This window comes from Suncus etruscus, chromosome 15, assembly GCF_024139225.1.
Source record: "Suncus etruscus isolate mSunEtr1 chromosome 15, mSunEtr1.pri.cur, whole genome shotgun sequence".
Lineage (NCBI taxonomy): Eukaryota > Metazoa > Chordata > Mammalia > Eulipotyphla > Soricidae > Suncus > Suncus etruscus.
Genome location: NC_064862.1, coordinates 7341507 through 7353867, shown reverse-complemented (window position 1 = coordinate 7353867; position 12361 = coordinate 7341507). Strand labels below are relative to the sequence as shown.

The 12361-nt window shown below is 42.3% G+C and overlaps 2 protein-coding genes across 2 annotated transcripts in view; one reads left to right on the top strand and one right to left on the bottom strand.

The window, feature by feature from the left end:
- The window catches only part of CITED2 (Cbp/p300 interacting transactivator with Glu/Asp rich carboxy-terminal domain 2), a 1046546-nt gene that overhangs the window by 252982 nt on the left and 781203 nt on the right, over positions 1–12361 (top strand). The window lies entirely within an intron of this gene.
- The window catches only part of HECA (hdc homolog, cell cycle regulator), a 51416-nt gene that overhangs the window by 12567 nt on the left and 26488 nt on the right, over positions 1–12361 (bottom strand). The window lies entirely within an intron of this gene.

Sequence of the window (12361 nt, the reverse complement as noted above, 5' to 3'; positions counted from 1 at the left end):
CCAGGTGTGAGCAAAACAAAACAAAACAATTAACCACATCAGTGAACTTGGAAACAGAAAGAAGCTACTAACCACTTAAAAACACAACTCTAAGAGAGCTCCCAAAAGCCCTTTCTCACAAGGTTTAAGTTATCCTGAATATGACAGAAGGTCACAATAAAAATCAAGTTAGCCTGAAACTATATAAAATAGGAAACAGACTGATGCATGCCTGTCCTCTTCAAGAATGGTTCCAGAGAGGCCGGTTCAAGAATGGTTCCAGTGGCTCGAACTCTTGCCTTGCATGCAGCCAATCCAGGTTCAATCCCCTGGAAACCCACAGGTTTGATCCCTGAGTAAGCCCCAAGCACCCCAAGGAGTGGTCCGAAAACCAACAAAGAGAATGGCCTCAGAGCAAATGACAAGTGACACATAGCTCTTAAGACCATAGCTCTTAAGGAAGTCAACAGGCTTCAAGGCTGGCATTCCTTGGATTTCTATGACATCAGTATCCTAACATTTTCAGAAGACCTCTGAAGGGCAAGTTACTTTTCTTTGTGTTAGTGTCCTCTGTGTAAAATAAAAACAATAACCCAATATACACCATAGGTATAGGAAGAAAAATTACTGATATTTGGGTGCCTCAGAGCAGGCCCCACTCCACTTTCTTCAAGATCCACCATAACACTTCTGTACCCACTCCTCTCCTGTACCCTGTATTTTGACTGCATTGTGATCCCCACTAGATGATGACTCAGGAGAGGACATTGCTTACTCATCTTTATGTTCCTGACAGAACTGAGCCCAGATCTTGCACAAATCAAGTGCTGAATAAAGTTATACTAAAAAGAAATCATTGACAATGGCATGTGAAACTGCACATGACAGCAAAGCACAAGTAAGGGGGGGAGAGGGGGAGAGAGAGAGAGAGAGAAAGAGAGAGAGAGAAAGAGAGAGAGAGAGAGAGAGAGAGAGAGAAAGAGAGAGAGAGAGAAAGAGAGAGAGAGAAAGAGAGAGAGAGAGAGAGAGAGAGAGAGAGAGAGAGAGAGAGAGAGAGAGAGAGAGAGAGAGAGAGAGACACCATGCTAATTTACTGAGGCCCATTCAACAAAAGTTTGAAGGGCTGAGTAAATTAACTGCTTTCACCTGGGTAGTGACCTTTCTTGTCCTTTAAAGTGCTAATCAGTCGATTAAGCAAAGTTCAGTTGTCTTTATCTCTAGCCCTTCAGAGGAAACAGCCTAGAAGAACAGGACAGAAAAAGTGACAGTAGCCAAAATGATATTAACGCAGGACATCCAGGTCAAGAATGGCCTAACTCTACCTTTGAATTCACACTATCTAAAAATGTTCACATTTAAGTGTTGACACTGACTTGGTATTCATCAAATACTTTCACATTAAAGAAAGGCAGGCCAAGAGAGGGGAAAATCCTATTTTTTTAAATTAATTATCTTTATTTAAACACCTTGATTACCAATATTATTGTAGTAGGGTTTCAGTCATGTAAAGAACAGCCCCCTTGACTGGTGCAACATTCCCACCACCAATGTCCCAAATCTCCCTCCTCCACACCTCACCCCGCCTGTACTCCAGACAGGCTTTTTTTTCCCCTCATTCATTCACATTGTGATGATATTCTCAATGTAGTTATTTCTCTAACTGCACTCATCATTTTTTGTCATGAGCTGGACCTTCCAGCCCTCCTCTGTTTTGTCTCTGGGAATTACTGTAAAAATGTCTTTTATTTTTCTTAAAACCCATAGATGAGTGACACTATTCTGCGTCTATCTCTCTCCCTCTGACTTATTTCACTCAGCATGTACATACAATCCTCTTCTTATCTTTTGCCTCAAACCGCAAATGTGTCCTTTAACCAATTCTGAGCACTTCCTACACACCAGGCCTTTGGGGCAGGAAATTGGCGAGCTGCACTGGGAGCTTTCAGAGGTGCAGATGCAGAGACCTCAGAGGTGTGGCTAGAGCAGCCCCACCGGCATCCAGAATCATCAGGAAGACTTTCCTGCTTTGTGCGCTCCCACTCTAGCCAGCCCTACTTGTGAGCAAGGTGGTCCCTCTGCTGGCATCTTGTGGCCAGCCCCAAGAGGAAACTCTGAGGCCACTAACTAGTTTAACAGCAAACCGCGTGCACCAGGCACCTCACCCACTTCCACACCTCCACCTGAGAGCGGCTCCCGAGGAGGCAGGCTCCTCAGGAAAATGGCAGAAGCAGGTAAGTCCTGGGAACTGTGTAGAGCCCTCTTTGTGCAGTCTCCTCAGGAGGCTGCCAGGAACTGGCCTCTGGTACACAAACAGGGTTTCTTTCAAGGCTCGGTTCCATCTTATATCTCTCCTTAGTCATCCCCCAACTCTTTACTCTGGGATGGCAAATAGGAAGACTGAAAGAGAGTTTGGGCACCAACTCTGCTACCACGGGATTGGATGGTTCGAAGGCGTGACCCCAACTGTAAAGAAAAGGGCAGGAGGGAAACTGGAAACACTAATGGCGGGAAACGTGCACTGATGAAGAGTGTTGGACACTGTATTACTGTAACTCAATCATGAACAACTTTGTAACTGTTTATCTCACACTGAGTCAAAGGAAGGAGGGAGGGGAGGGAAGAAAGAAGGGAGGGGGGACTCAGGCAGTCAGAGCCCTGTTCACCTGGAATATATGTGGGAGCACACTACAGGATGATTCTCTGCTACGTCTACCATCATTTTCTATCTGCTTCCTAATCTTTATCTTTTTCTATTTGGTCTTACCACCCCAACTAAAAGCAAAGGAATCAAATAGGAAATCAATAGATTTCCTATTTTCTCTAATCAATATTTTGGACATTGAATAGGTAATTAGAAAATCAATCAGACCATACTGTTTCAATTTCCCAACACAATTCACTGAAACATAGGAATGTTTCATAAACTAAAAGGAACAGCACTGGTGTCACTCAAATTTACATTCATGACAAATTAGCAGCATTACAGGAACATATCCGATTGCTTTCTAAGAGCTTTCTCCTAAATTTACAAAAGTCCTGGATCTTATTAGAAGCAGCCGCCACAGGGCCAGGGAAGAGTTCTACAGCGGAGCACCTCCTTTGCAAATATGAAGCTAGTGAATTGGAGCATTGGATCCCAGCACCACCTCCGAGCCTGAGAGCAATCTGGAGGTTCAATCATTCACTACAAGCACCCCACTAAAATTGGTTGCCCCCTGCAAGTACGCAAATCACGGGGACAAATCCTAGCAAGCAGTAAGAAAACTCGTCTCTGCAGAAACAACTCAGTGAAGGGAAAGGGAAGCAGTAAAAGTAGAGCAATCCCATTGAAAATACCAGAATACAGACAGAACCATTCAAAACCTTTAATGAGAAAGGGATGAAGGGAATCCTGCACTCAAAGCAAGAGCCTGTGTCACATATATCCTCAGAAAATGAGTCTAGACAGTGGAGAGCCTGCCAGAGGCGAGAAGCCCAAGGAGAAATAGCTCCTTTGCCCTTAGCATTGTCTTAAGAAAAGCATGTGAACGTTCCCCTGGCTGCTTTTTACAGGAAGAAGAGACTCAAGTAGGCTGAGTTTGCGGAAGTGAGGGTGGGGTACCTCCCTGCACTTCCTCAAACTCAGCAGTCAAGTCTATCCTCCTTCTCAGTTGCCAAATATGAGTTTTAGGGGTTTGGGAGTTGTTTCATTACATGGATCTCTTCTAGAAGGTAATTCTTTTGGTCATGGGATTAATCACATCTCTATTTCTGAAGAACAGGAGCCTCAAAGTATGAAAGAAGTCCCTAACACAGAGTCCTCTCCAGTTTCAACTCTGCGACTTCTTGGTCTGAGAACTCTTAACAAGTTACTTAACTTCCCTGGGCTTATTGTTCTCTACCCAGGAAATGATGAGCATTATCATGCCTACTGCCAAAAGATGCCATGAAAATTACAGGTGCCATTAAGGCAGGTTAACCAGTCAGTATCCAGCACATAATAAATAATGTTTAAATATAATAGTTACCACTGAAAGCCCTGTCACTTTATAATACTTGATTTAAAAAAACAAAGGAGTTTAAGTGCATTTAGAATGAAGTCACAAAGACATAACTGATCATCCTCACTAGGGAAACAGTGGCAAGAACTGCACAACAAATTAAGCAGAGCCACATGCAAGAAACAATCCACTAAATATTTACGGATTGAATTAGAGAAGCAGAAGAAAAAAGATGACCTTCCGAATTCCCTACTGCTAACCTTTTAAAGTGTAATTCTGTCAAGATTACAAAAAAGCAACTTGTTACTTTTATTTTTTGTGCATTTTCCTTTTTATATTATAACACTGTGATTTACCAAGTAGTCCATAATACAGTTTCAGATATTAGATGCTCCAACACCAGTATCACTACCATTGTGACATGCCCTCCACTAATGTCCCCAGTTTTCTCCCCACCACTGCAGCCTGCGTGCTGACAACACAGAGTTACTTCAAATTGTTTGTCTAAGACTAGGCAACAGGAATTCATAAGCCATGACACATTTGATTTAGACTGTGTTTCTGAAAGACTTAAATCATTTAAGAATTTTACACAACAAATGAGAGGAAGGATGTGGGGAAAGCATCCTCAGGAGACCTACGTCTGTAGTCTGTTGTGATATTTCTGCAGTACTGATACTTTTTAATATCAATATTATCTTTAATAGGGGCAGAGAGATAGCATAGAAGTAGGGTGTTTGCTTTGCATGCAGAAGGTTGGTGATTCAAATCCCGGCATCCTATATGGTCCCCTGAGCCTGCCAGGAGCGATTTCTGAGTATAGAGCCAGGAGTAACCCCTGAGAGCTCCTGGGTGTGACCCAAAAACCAAAAAAAAAATATTATCTTTAATAACTGTCATAGCTCATCAATTGATAGCATGATACAGCATCATGTACTTATCACATATATCACATATGTCATTTTCAGATATCTTTTAAACAGCAGTACTCATACACTTAGATAAAAATTTAGAAAGCTAAAGGTTTTTGGCTTTTGGTTTGGGGACCACATCTAGCATGTTCAGGGATTAGTCCTGGCTCTGCACTCAGGCATAACTCCTGGTGGTGCTCAGGGGGCCATATGGGATGCTAGGGATTGAACCCCCACTTGCCACATGCAAAGCAAGTACCCTATCCACTGTACTATTGCTCTAGCCCTGAGAGCTAAATATTTAAATTAAAATATTTAACTATTAAATAACATAAATACTATAGAATTTTTGATAAACAATTATCCCTGTAACAATGCCATATGTTGCTGGTGTCATTGGGGGGAAGCATTTTCATCGTTCAGTTAACCTGCTAGCTTTGAAAACATGGAACTGTTTGATACATAATTGACGAGAATGTATCCACTGAAATTTTGTACAAAATATGAAGAATGTGCCATTGTACAAAACTTGTATAATTAAAAGTGCATATAAGAAGTTCACACAGAACCATGTATAGTATAGCAGGTAGGGTACTACTTACCTTATACACCACCAACCTAGATTTGATCCCCAGCACCCTGTGTGGTCCCCCACGCCCTATCAGGAGTAATTTCTGAGGAGTAAGTCCTGAGAATATGCAGGTATGACCAAAATTAAAATAAAAATGAAATAAGTTCACAGTGTACAAGAAAATGTTGAATCAACATATTTCTCACTTAGAGATTTGGATGTTGAAGGTCTTGATGTTGAAGGTGAACATCACTAGTGGTACTATATACACTCACTCTGAAGAAAGGCAAGTCCAGTAATTTGGGAACCAAATCACAGCATCATAAGAACAAAACTCTAGGTTAAGTGTATATGTGTTTACTTATATGTGTATGCAAGCATGGGTGTGGTATGTGTATATATATATATATACATATATATGTAACTGAAATAAAAGTGTCAGTTTCTAATTCACATGTTTCATATGTGATTGCCACCTAAGTTAAAATAACATTTCCAAAATATTGGTTTGCTTCTTTTCTCCTGGTGGGCCCAAAATGGTGCCTGCAGAAGGCCAAAGATCACAGCAGAACCCAACCTCTTCCCCATTATCTGGATTTCCACTAGCCTCAGCTACAGTGATAAATGACTTTCCTTACTTCTCCCCCTGCCCAACAGCAAAGTACATACATGGCTTCATGATTACCCAGCAATATGAATCGTCTGCCAAACCAGGTAGGAGAAGAAAACACAACCCAGACTGCACACCAGTGCAGCTTCCCAATCTCAACTGAAAGGAACATTTGCAGGGGATACCTACTAAATGGCATTCTAGGAGCTCAAGTTGGTCTGTGGTTCAATGCAAGGACCAGAGTGTGGGATGCTGCTTAAGCCTAGGATACCCCAGCAGTGTGCAGTGGCCTTCGCAATCATTAAACCTGGTGATGATCAAAGAGGACCATGAAGTGTAGGGGAGCAAACCAGGGTCAGTCACATACAGCTCATGCATGAGAGAAACCACTTGCACAAAAAAATTTCACAGATGATAATCTTCTATATGAGCATTCCAGTGAGGCAATTTGACTTTCAGTGTATTCTATTAAACCAGCACAGTGCTACTGCTCTAAAATATAAGTCCAAATGCTTTGTTGTTGCATCGTGGACAAGACTTAGCTCCATGCCAGCCAGCAGCCCCCCTTATCCATATGGATACAAATAACCCCATCGATACAAAAAAACAGCAGAATACTAAACCTATCAAAGTTTTCTCCTTCATCAATATACCTATGATAACTTTAATGATTATAACAATTCACTGTAATAGATGTTATGGAAGTGTCACTCTCAAAATGGCTGGGTGTTTGGGGGGTCATTCCCGGCGCTGAGGTGCTGAGGGGGGTAGCATGTGATGTCAGGGATCATATCAACAAAGCTTACACTCAGCTTGTTGAACTACCTCAAAACATTATAAATGTAGAGTATCTCCACATGCCAGCTGACCATGGGGAACAGATATCAGGAAGCAGAACCATGGATGAGGAGAAACTGTTGCTATAGACTCAAATATCAGGACCCTTGGGCACTTGGTTTGTGGCTCCTGAACAAGACACATTTTCTTAATAAAGCAGATCACAAAACTACTGGCCTGTAGGTTCATAGTTCTGCAGAACAAGTGCTAGTTCACAAGTATGACTGCTACTTGGGAAAGTCACCTTTCTCTCATTTTACTGCTCTTGTTTGGGGGCTACCACACACCTAGTAATGCTCAAGAATGGTGCTCAGGGGTGAAACCAGGTTCCCTGAATATAAAGCACAAGCTCTAGCCTGTTGAGTGATCTTTCCAACCCAGCCTGAACCTCAATGCTGTGAAGCAGGCCAAAATGAATTCCTTTTATTTATGAAAAGATATGGTCTGATAATTGGCTAAGGTGTGTCATCTGTTTTTTAACATATGGATGCTGGTGCTGCAATTTGTGTTAATTCGACCATATTCAAGCATGAGCCACTGCTGGTATGCAGCAGTATTGATATATCTCATCTGAGAGTTGCTACAGTGTGCCTGATTTCTACTACCCTCTTCCCTCCGGTGTGAAAACCTGGAAGTCAAGTAGCATATAACTCTTAGATCAGCACAAGGCCATCTATGATCTTACTAAACAGCACAGCTCTAATACTAATAATTTGGCTTCTCTATTACTTATGATCATGCAGATATTTGTGGACACCATTTTATCTTTAGAACAAAGGGAATATAAAACTTAAAACAAAAATCCATCACCACTTCTTCTAATTTTCCAATCAGCTTTGTCTAAGGCTACTAAAGTCTGTATTCAAAGAAGAACCCAGGAGCTCCTTCAGGAAGAGAGAAGAGAGGTGATGTGAGAGGAGAGGTTAGAGCTGGCCCACTGGGCCCAGGAGTGTTTATAGCAGGGAAAAGCAGAAGAGCTTGGGCTCTGGCCCACTCTGAATACTACACTTCCTTAGAGAAGCATCTGAGGCATCAGCAAAAGGCTTCCACACCAGCACCACATACCCCATCCATCAGTCCTCCTCTTTACAGCTCCCTCAACTCTAGCCTTTGCTCTTCAACCTGCCACTATGCCCATGTCTCTCCCTGTCTCAGCTGATTTCACTTTCTCCTTTCTCTTAGATACATCTTCAACTGGGCCCTTTTGCTCCACACCCTGCCAGCCAGTTGCATCTACTAAGGCCTCCTGACTGTACCTGGTCCATGCAGGTGCCTCCCTTCCTGCTCCCACCCACTGGTGAGAATGCAGGGAACACTGGTGAAAACACTAGGTAAATGTGCTTGAGTTTCTCCCATCACAACCCAGAAACCGTCTTCATCCAAAAGGGTGAAAATGCCTCTACTACTAGGTGTGCTCTCTCTCTCTCTCTCTCTCTCTCTCTCTCTCTCTCTCTCTCTCTCTCTCTAATGGACTGGAATCCTGGGGCACTGTCATTCTCAGTGGGACCCTGTCTTGTCTCCACTCAGGGTGAAAATGCCTCTACTACTAGGTGCGCTCTCTCTCTCTCTCTCTCTCTCTCTCTCTCTCTCTCTCTCTCTCTCTCTCTCTCTCTCTAATGGACTGGAATCCTGGGGCACTGTCATTCTCAGTGGGACCCTGTCTTGTCTCCACTCAGCATTTCTTATCCCTTTACTTCCTCTTCTTCCCTCCTCTCTCCCCAAACAAGCCTGAGAGTTCATTTCAATTAATATGAAAAGGAGAGTTCCAGGACTTCTGAAACCATATATATGAGGACTGGCAGAGAAAAAAATGGCAATGAAATGTCATCTACAATTGGTGAGATGGAGCCACATATTTTGAACCTGCTTCTGTATCATTATTACTGACAACTACAGAATCCTTCAGCTTCCACCCTCACAGGATCACTGAGAAAACTCAATCTACCTATAGTGGGAAGAACAAAACACCAAACACAACTGGCCTTCGCCAAGGGCAACAGCCACTTTTACTACTTGGGGAAAGTTATATGTATTCAAGTATGCTAAAGAAATAATAACAAGAAGTTCCTAGTAAGTGCCAACTAGAACATATATTCATAGATGATTTGTGTGTGCATATCAATCATTAGATATAACCTTATACATGTGAATTGTATGTGTATGTCTTCTATTCATGCAATACTATTTCCACACAAAAATGGTTCCATTTTAGCTTAACTTGTCTGGTTCTTTTACAAAATAATTGCTTACATGTTCCTATAATCCGTGTAAGCAAAATTGTTAAAAAAAAAAAAAAAGAAAGAAAAAAAGAAAAGAAAAAAGAAAAGAAAAGAAACAGAAAAGGGCTGGAGAGACAGCTGAACGGATAAACCATATACATGCTTTGCATGGAGGTCTGGAGTCCCTGACTCCACGTTGTTTACCCCCTACACCAACAGAATTGGGAACAGCCCCTGAATACTACAAAAAATACCTAAAACAAAGCATGAAAGGCAAAGGCTTTCAAATAAATATCAACCCATATAGCCTCAAAAGGGATTTAAGGTTTTGTTAACCAAGTCCTTTAACAAGTTATTTTGTTGTTCTTGTTGGGGTACTGGAAAATCAACCTGGCAATACAAGGGAATGAACACAAGGCCTCCTCACACATGCAAAGAAGATACTCTATCATTGCAATAGCAAACAATATTGCACAAACTCAGCTCCAACCTTGCATTTAACCTAATGACTCCTTAGAACCCTCCGTTGGTGCTGGCTCCCTTTACACTACTAGTGAACAACTAATGTCTAGTTAATCATTGGATGAATACTTGTAGGCTTAGCACAGGTGACTGCAGCAATCTGTCACCACCATTCGGGATGCTGCCATGCCCTCCCTGCTTGGCTTCAACACACACTCAATGTCACCTGCAGGACACATAATTTTGAAACTTGCGAGACTTCTTTCCCAAACACTGGGAGAAAAAGCAAATGGCAAGAGAGATACACAAAAATAAGTAGATGGAAACATTTATAGCAATAACAAAATACCGGTAACACTGCACATAAAAGACATTAGCTTTTCCAGTTTTCCCTTTTCTACTGAATCAGGAAACATTGATTTAGTAATGATAACCCTGAATTTCTTCTACCAACACAACTGCTCCTTGAAACAGCATAAAAGTTTCTCACCTGAATATATTATGGAACTGAGACCACTTTTTTAAGTCACCCAGATATTTTCACTAATCTGATAAGACCAATTTACTAGATTTGACATTCTAATCATTACTATAAAGAAGTGAAATATAAGGAAATGTGGGGTACTTGACTAAAGGTTATTATAGATCAAAAACAAATGCTTTAAAAACTCAAACGTTAGGGCCTGAACGATAGCACAGCAGTAAGGTGTTTGCCTTGCATGTGGTCAACCCAGGACGTAAGCCTGGTTCGAATCCCCGCACTTCATATGGTCCCCCGAGTCTGCCAGGAGTGGACTTTTGAAAACAACCAGAAGAAACCCCCTGAGTGCCACCCCTGAGAACTGGCGGGTGTGACTCAAAAACAAACAAACGGGGTCGGAGAGGATAGCATGGGAGGTAAGGCGTTTGCCTTTCATGCAGAAGGTCGGTGGTTCAAATCCGGCATCCCATATGGGTCCCCTGAGCTGTCAGGAGCGATTTCTAACGCATAGAGCCAGGAGTAACCCCTGAGTACTACTGGGTGTGCCCACAAAAAGCCAAGACCCAAACCAACAAAAACCCTCAAACTTTAAAGTAGACTACACTACATAGAAAATATTTAAAAGGCATTTTGGGGGCGGGCTGTGTTGGGTCACATCCAGCGGTGCTCAGGGTTACTCCTGGCTTTGCATTCAGAAATTGCTCCTGATAGGGTTGGGATACCATAGGAGTTGCTGGGAATAGAACCAGGGTACATCCAGGGTTGGCCACGTGCCAACTGCTGTGCTTCTGCTCCAGCCCCTAAAAGACCATGTTTTTAGCTGGTTTACTGTAAACTGCCTACAGAAAGAAACTTCACATTTTCCAAAAATACAAGGAAATCCTCCTTCAGGCCAATGAATAATTTTTCTAAATAGCTTTCACTTAGTTAGAACCCTATTTTAGCTACCCTAGACACCAAGGTTTGTCTTATTAGAAATTATGGAAGACGGGGCCGGAGAGATAACATGGAGGTAAGGTGTTTGCCTTTCATGCAGAAGGTCATCAGTTCGAATCCCGGCATTCCATATGGTCCCCCGTGCCTGCCAGGAGCAATTTCTGAGCATGGAGCCAGGAGTAACCCCTGAGCACTGCTGGGTGTGACCCAAAAAACACAAAAAAAAAAAATTATGGAAGATAATAAGTAGGAAGGTCTTTGAAAAACAGCTAAGTATGACCAGCTGCTCATTGATACAAGTCCCTTCAAGTCTCTCAACAGCTGTCATATGCACGGTTTAGCACAGGATAAGCAAATTGTTAATAAGAACTTAAGCTGTGTTGGGAAAGACACCCAGCTTGCCTTGCATACAGCCAACGCCAGTCTGGATCCCCTGGCACCCAAACAAGAGGTAAGCCCTGAGCCAAAAGACAAGAGTCAGCCCTGAGACGGGCCATCAAGTGTGTCACCACCACCACCAAAAAATAAGAACTTCAAACTTCCCCATTTCTTTGTCTTATACATTTTTTGTTGTTGAAAAGGACACTACAAGATGACAATTCTACAAACCAGAATCCCTTTTCTTGGAGAATATGCTGCTTGTTGTATCTATTTAGTGTAATTCTGGAAGTGTGTGTTTTCTGGTCATGTTTAACCACTGATGTCTCTGTTCAGCTAGCTTGGTAGTCAGCTAATAGTAACTAACTGGTCAGAGACTTTTGGGGTTTTTGTTTTGTTTTGTTTTTTCTTTGTGGGATAGGAGTGAGGTGAGGGGGGTTGATTTGAACCATACCCATTAGTGCTCAGGGTTTGTCTCTGTGCTCAGAAATCACTCTTGGTTGGCTCAGGAGACCAGATAGGATGCAGGCTGACTTCATGCAAAGCAAATACTGTACTACTGCTTCAGACCCCAAGGACAGAGACATTCTTGAATTCCTTGAACAAACTGTCCTACACATCACCAAAAATTTGTGTTTGTCCTGGGCTCATATCAGGACTTCACTCAACTGGTTTTCCACCCTGTGTCAGTCTTTACTTTCTGCTCAAACAGAACGTCAATTAAAACAGCTGTGAGGAAAGAAGCCCCTTCTCACCTTCCCTGGTAAAATGCACAGCCTGCCCAAAAGTCTAGTCCTCTACATCACTGGTTTTCAACCGCTGGCCGATAGCCCACTGTGGTTCACAGGCATGGAAAGGTTGAAATCGACTGCAAAGTGTACAGTGCCTCAGGTGGCTACCAGTTGTTAGGCATAAAAGGGTTTTAAACCTCTATTCTAGAGCCTGGCTTCTTAAACTATGAGTTACAACCCCAGATCAGATTCGTGTTAACGTTTTA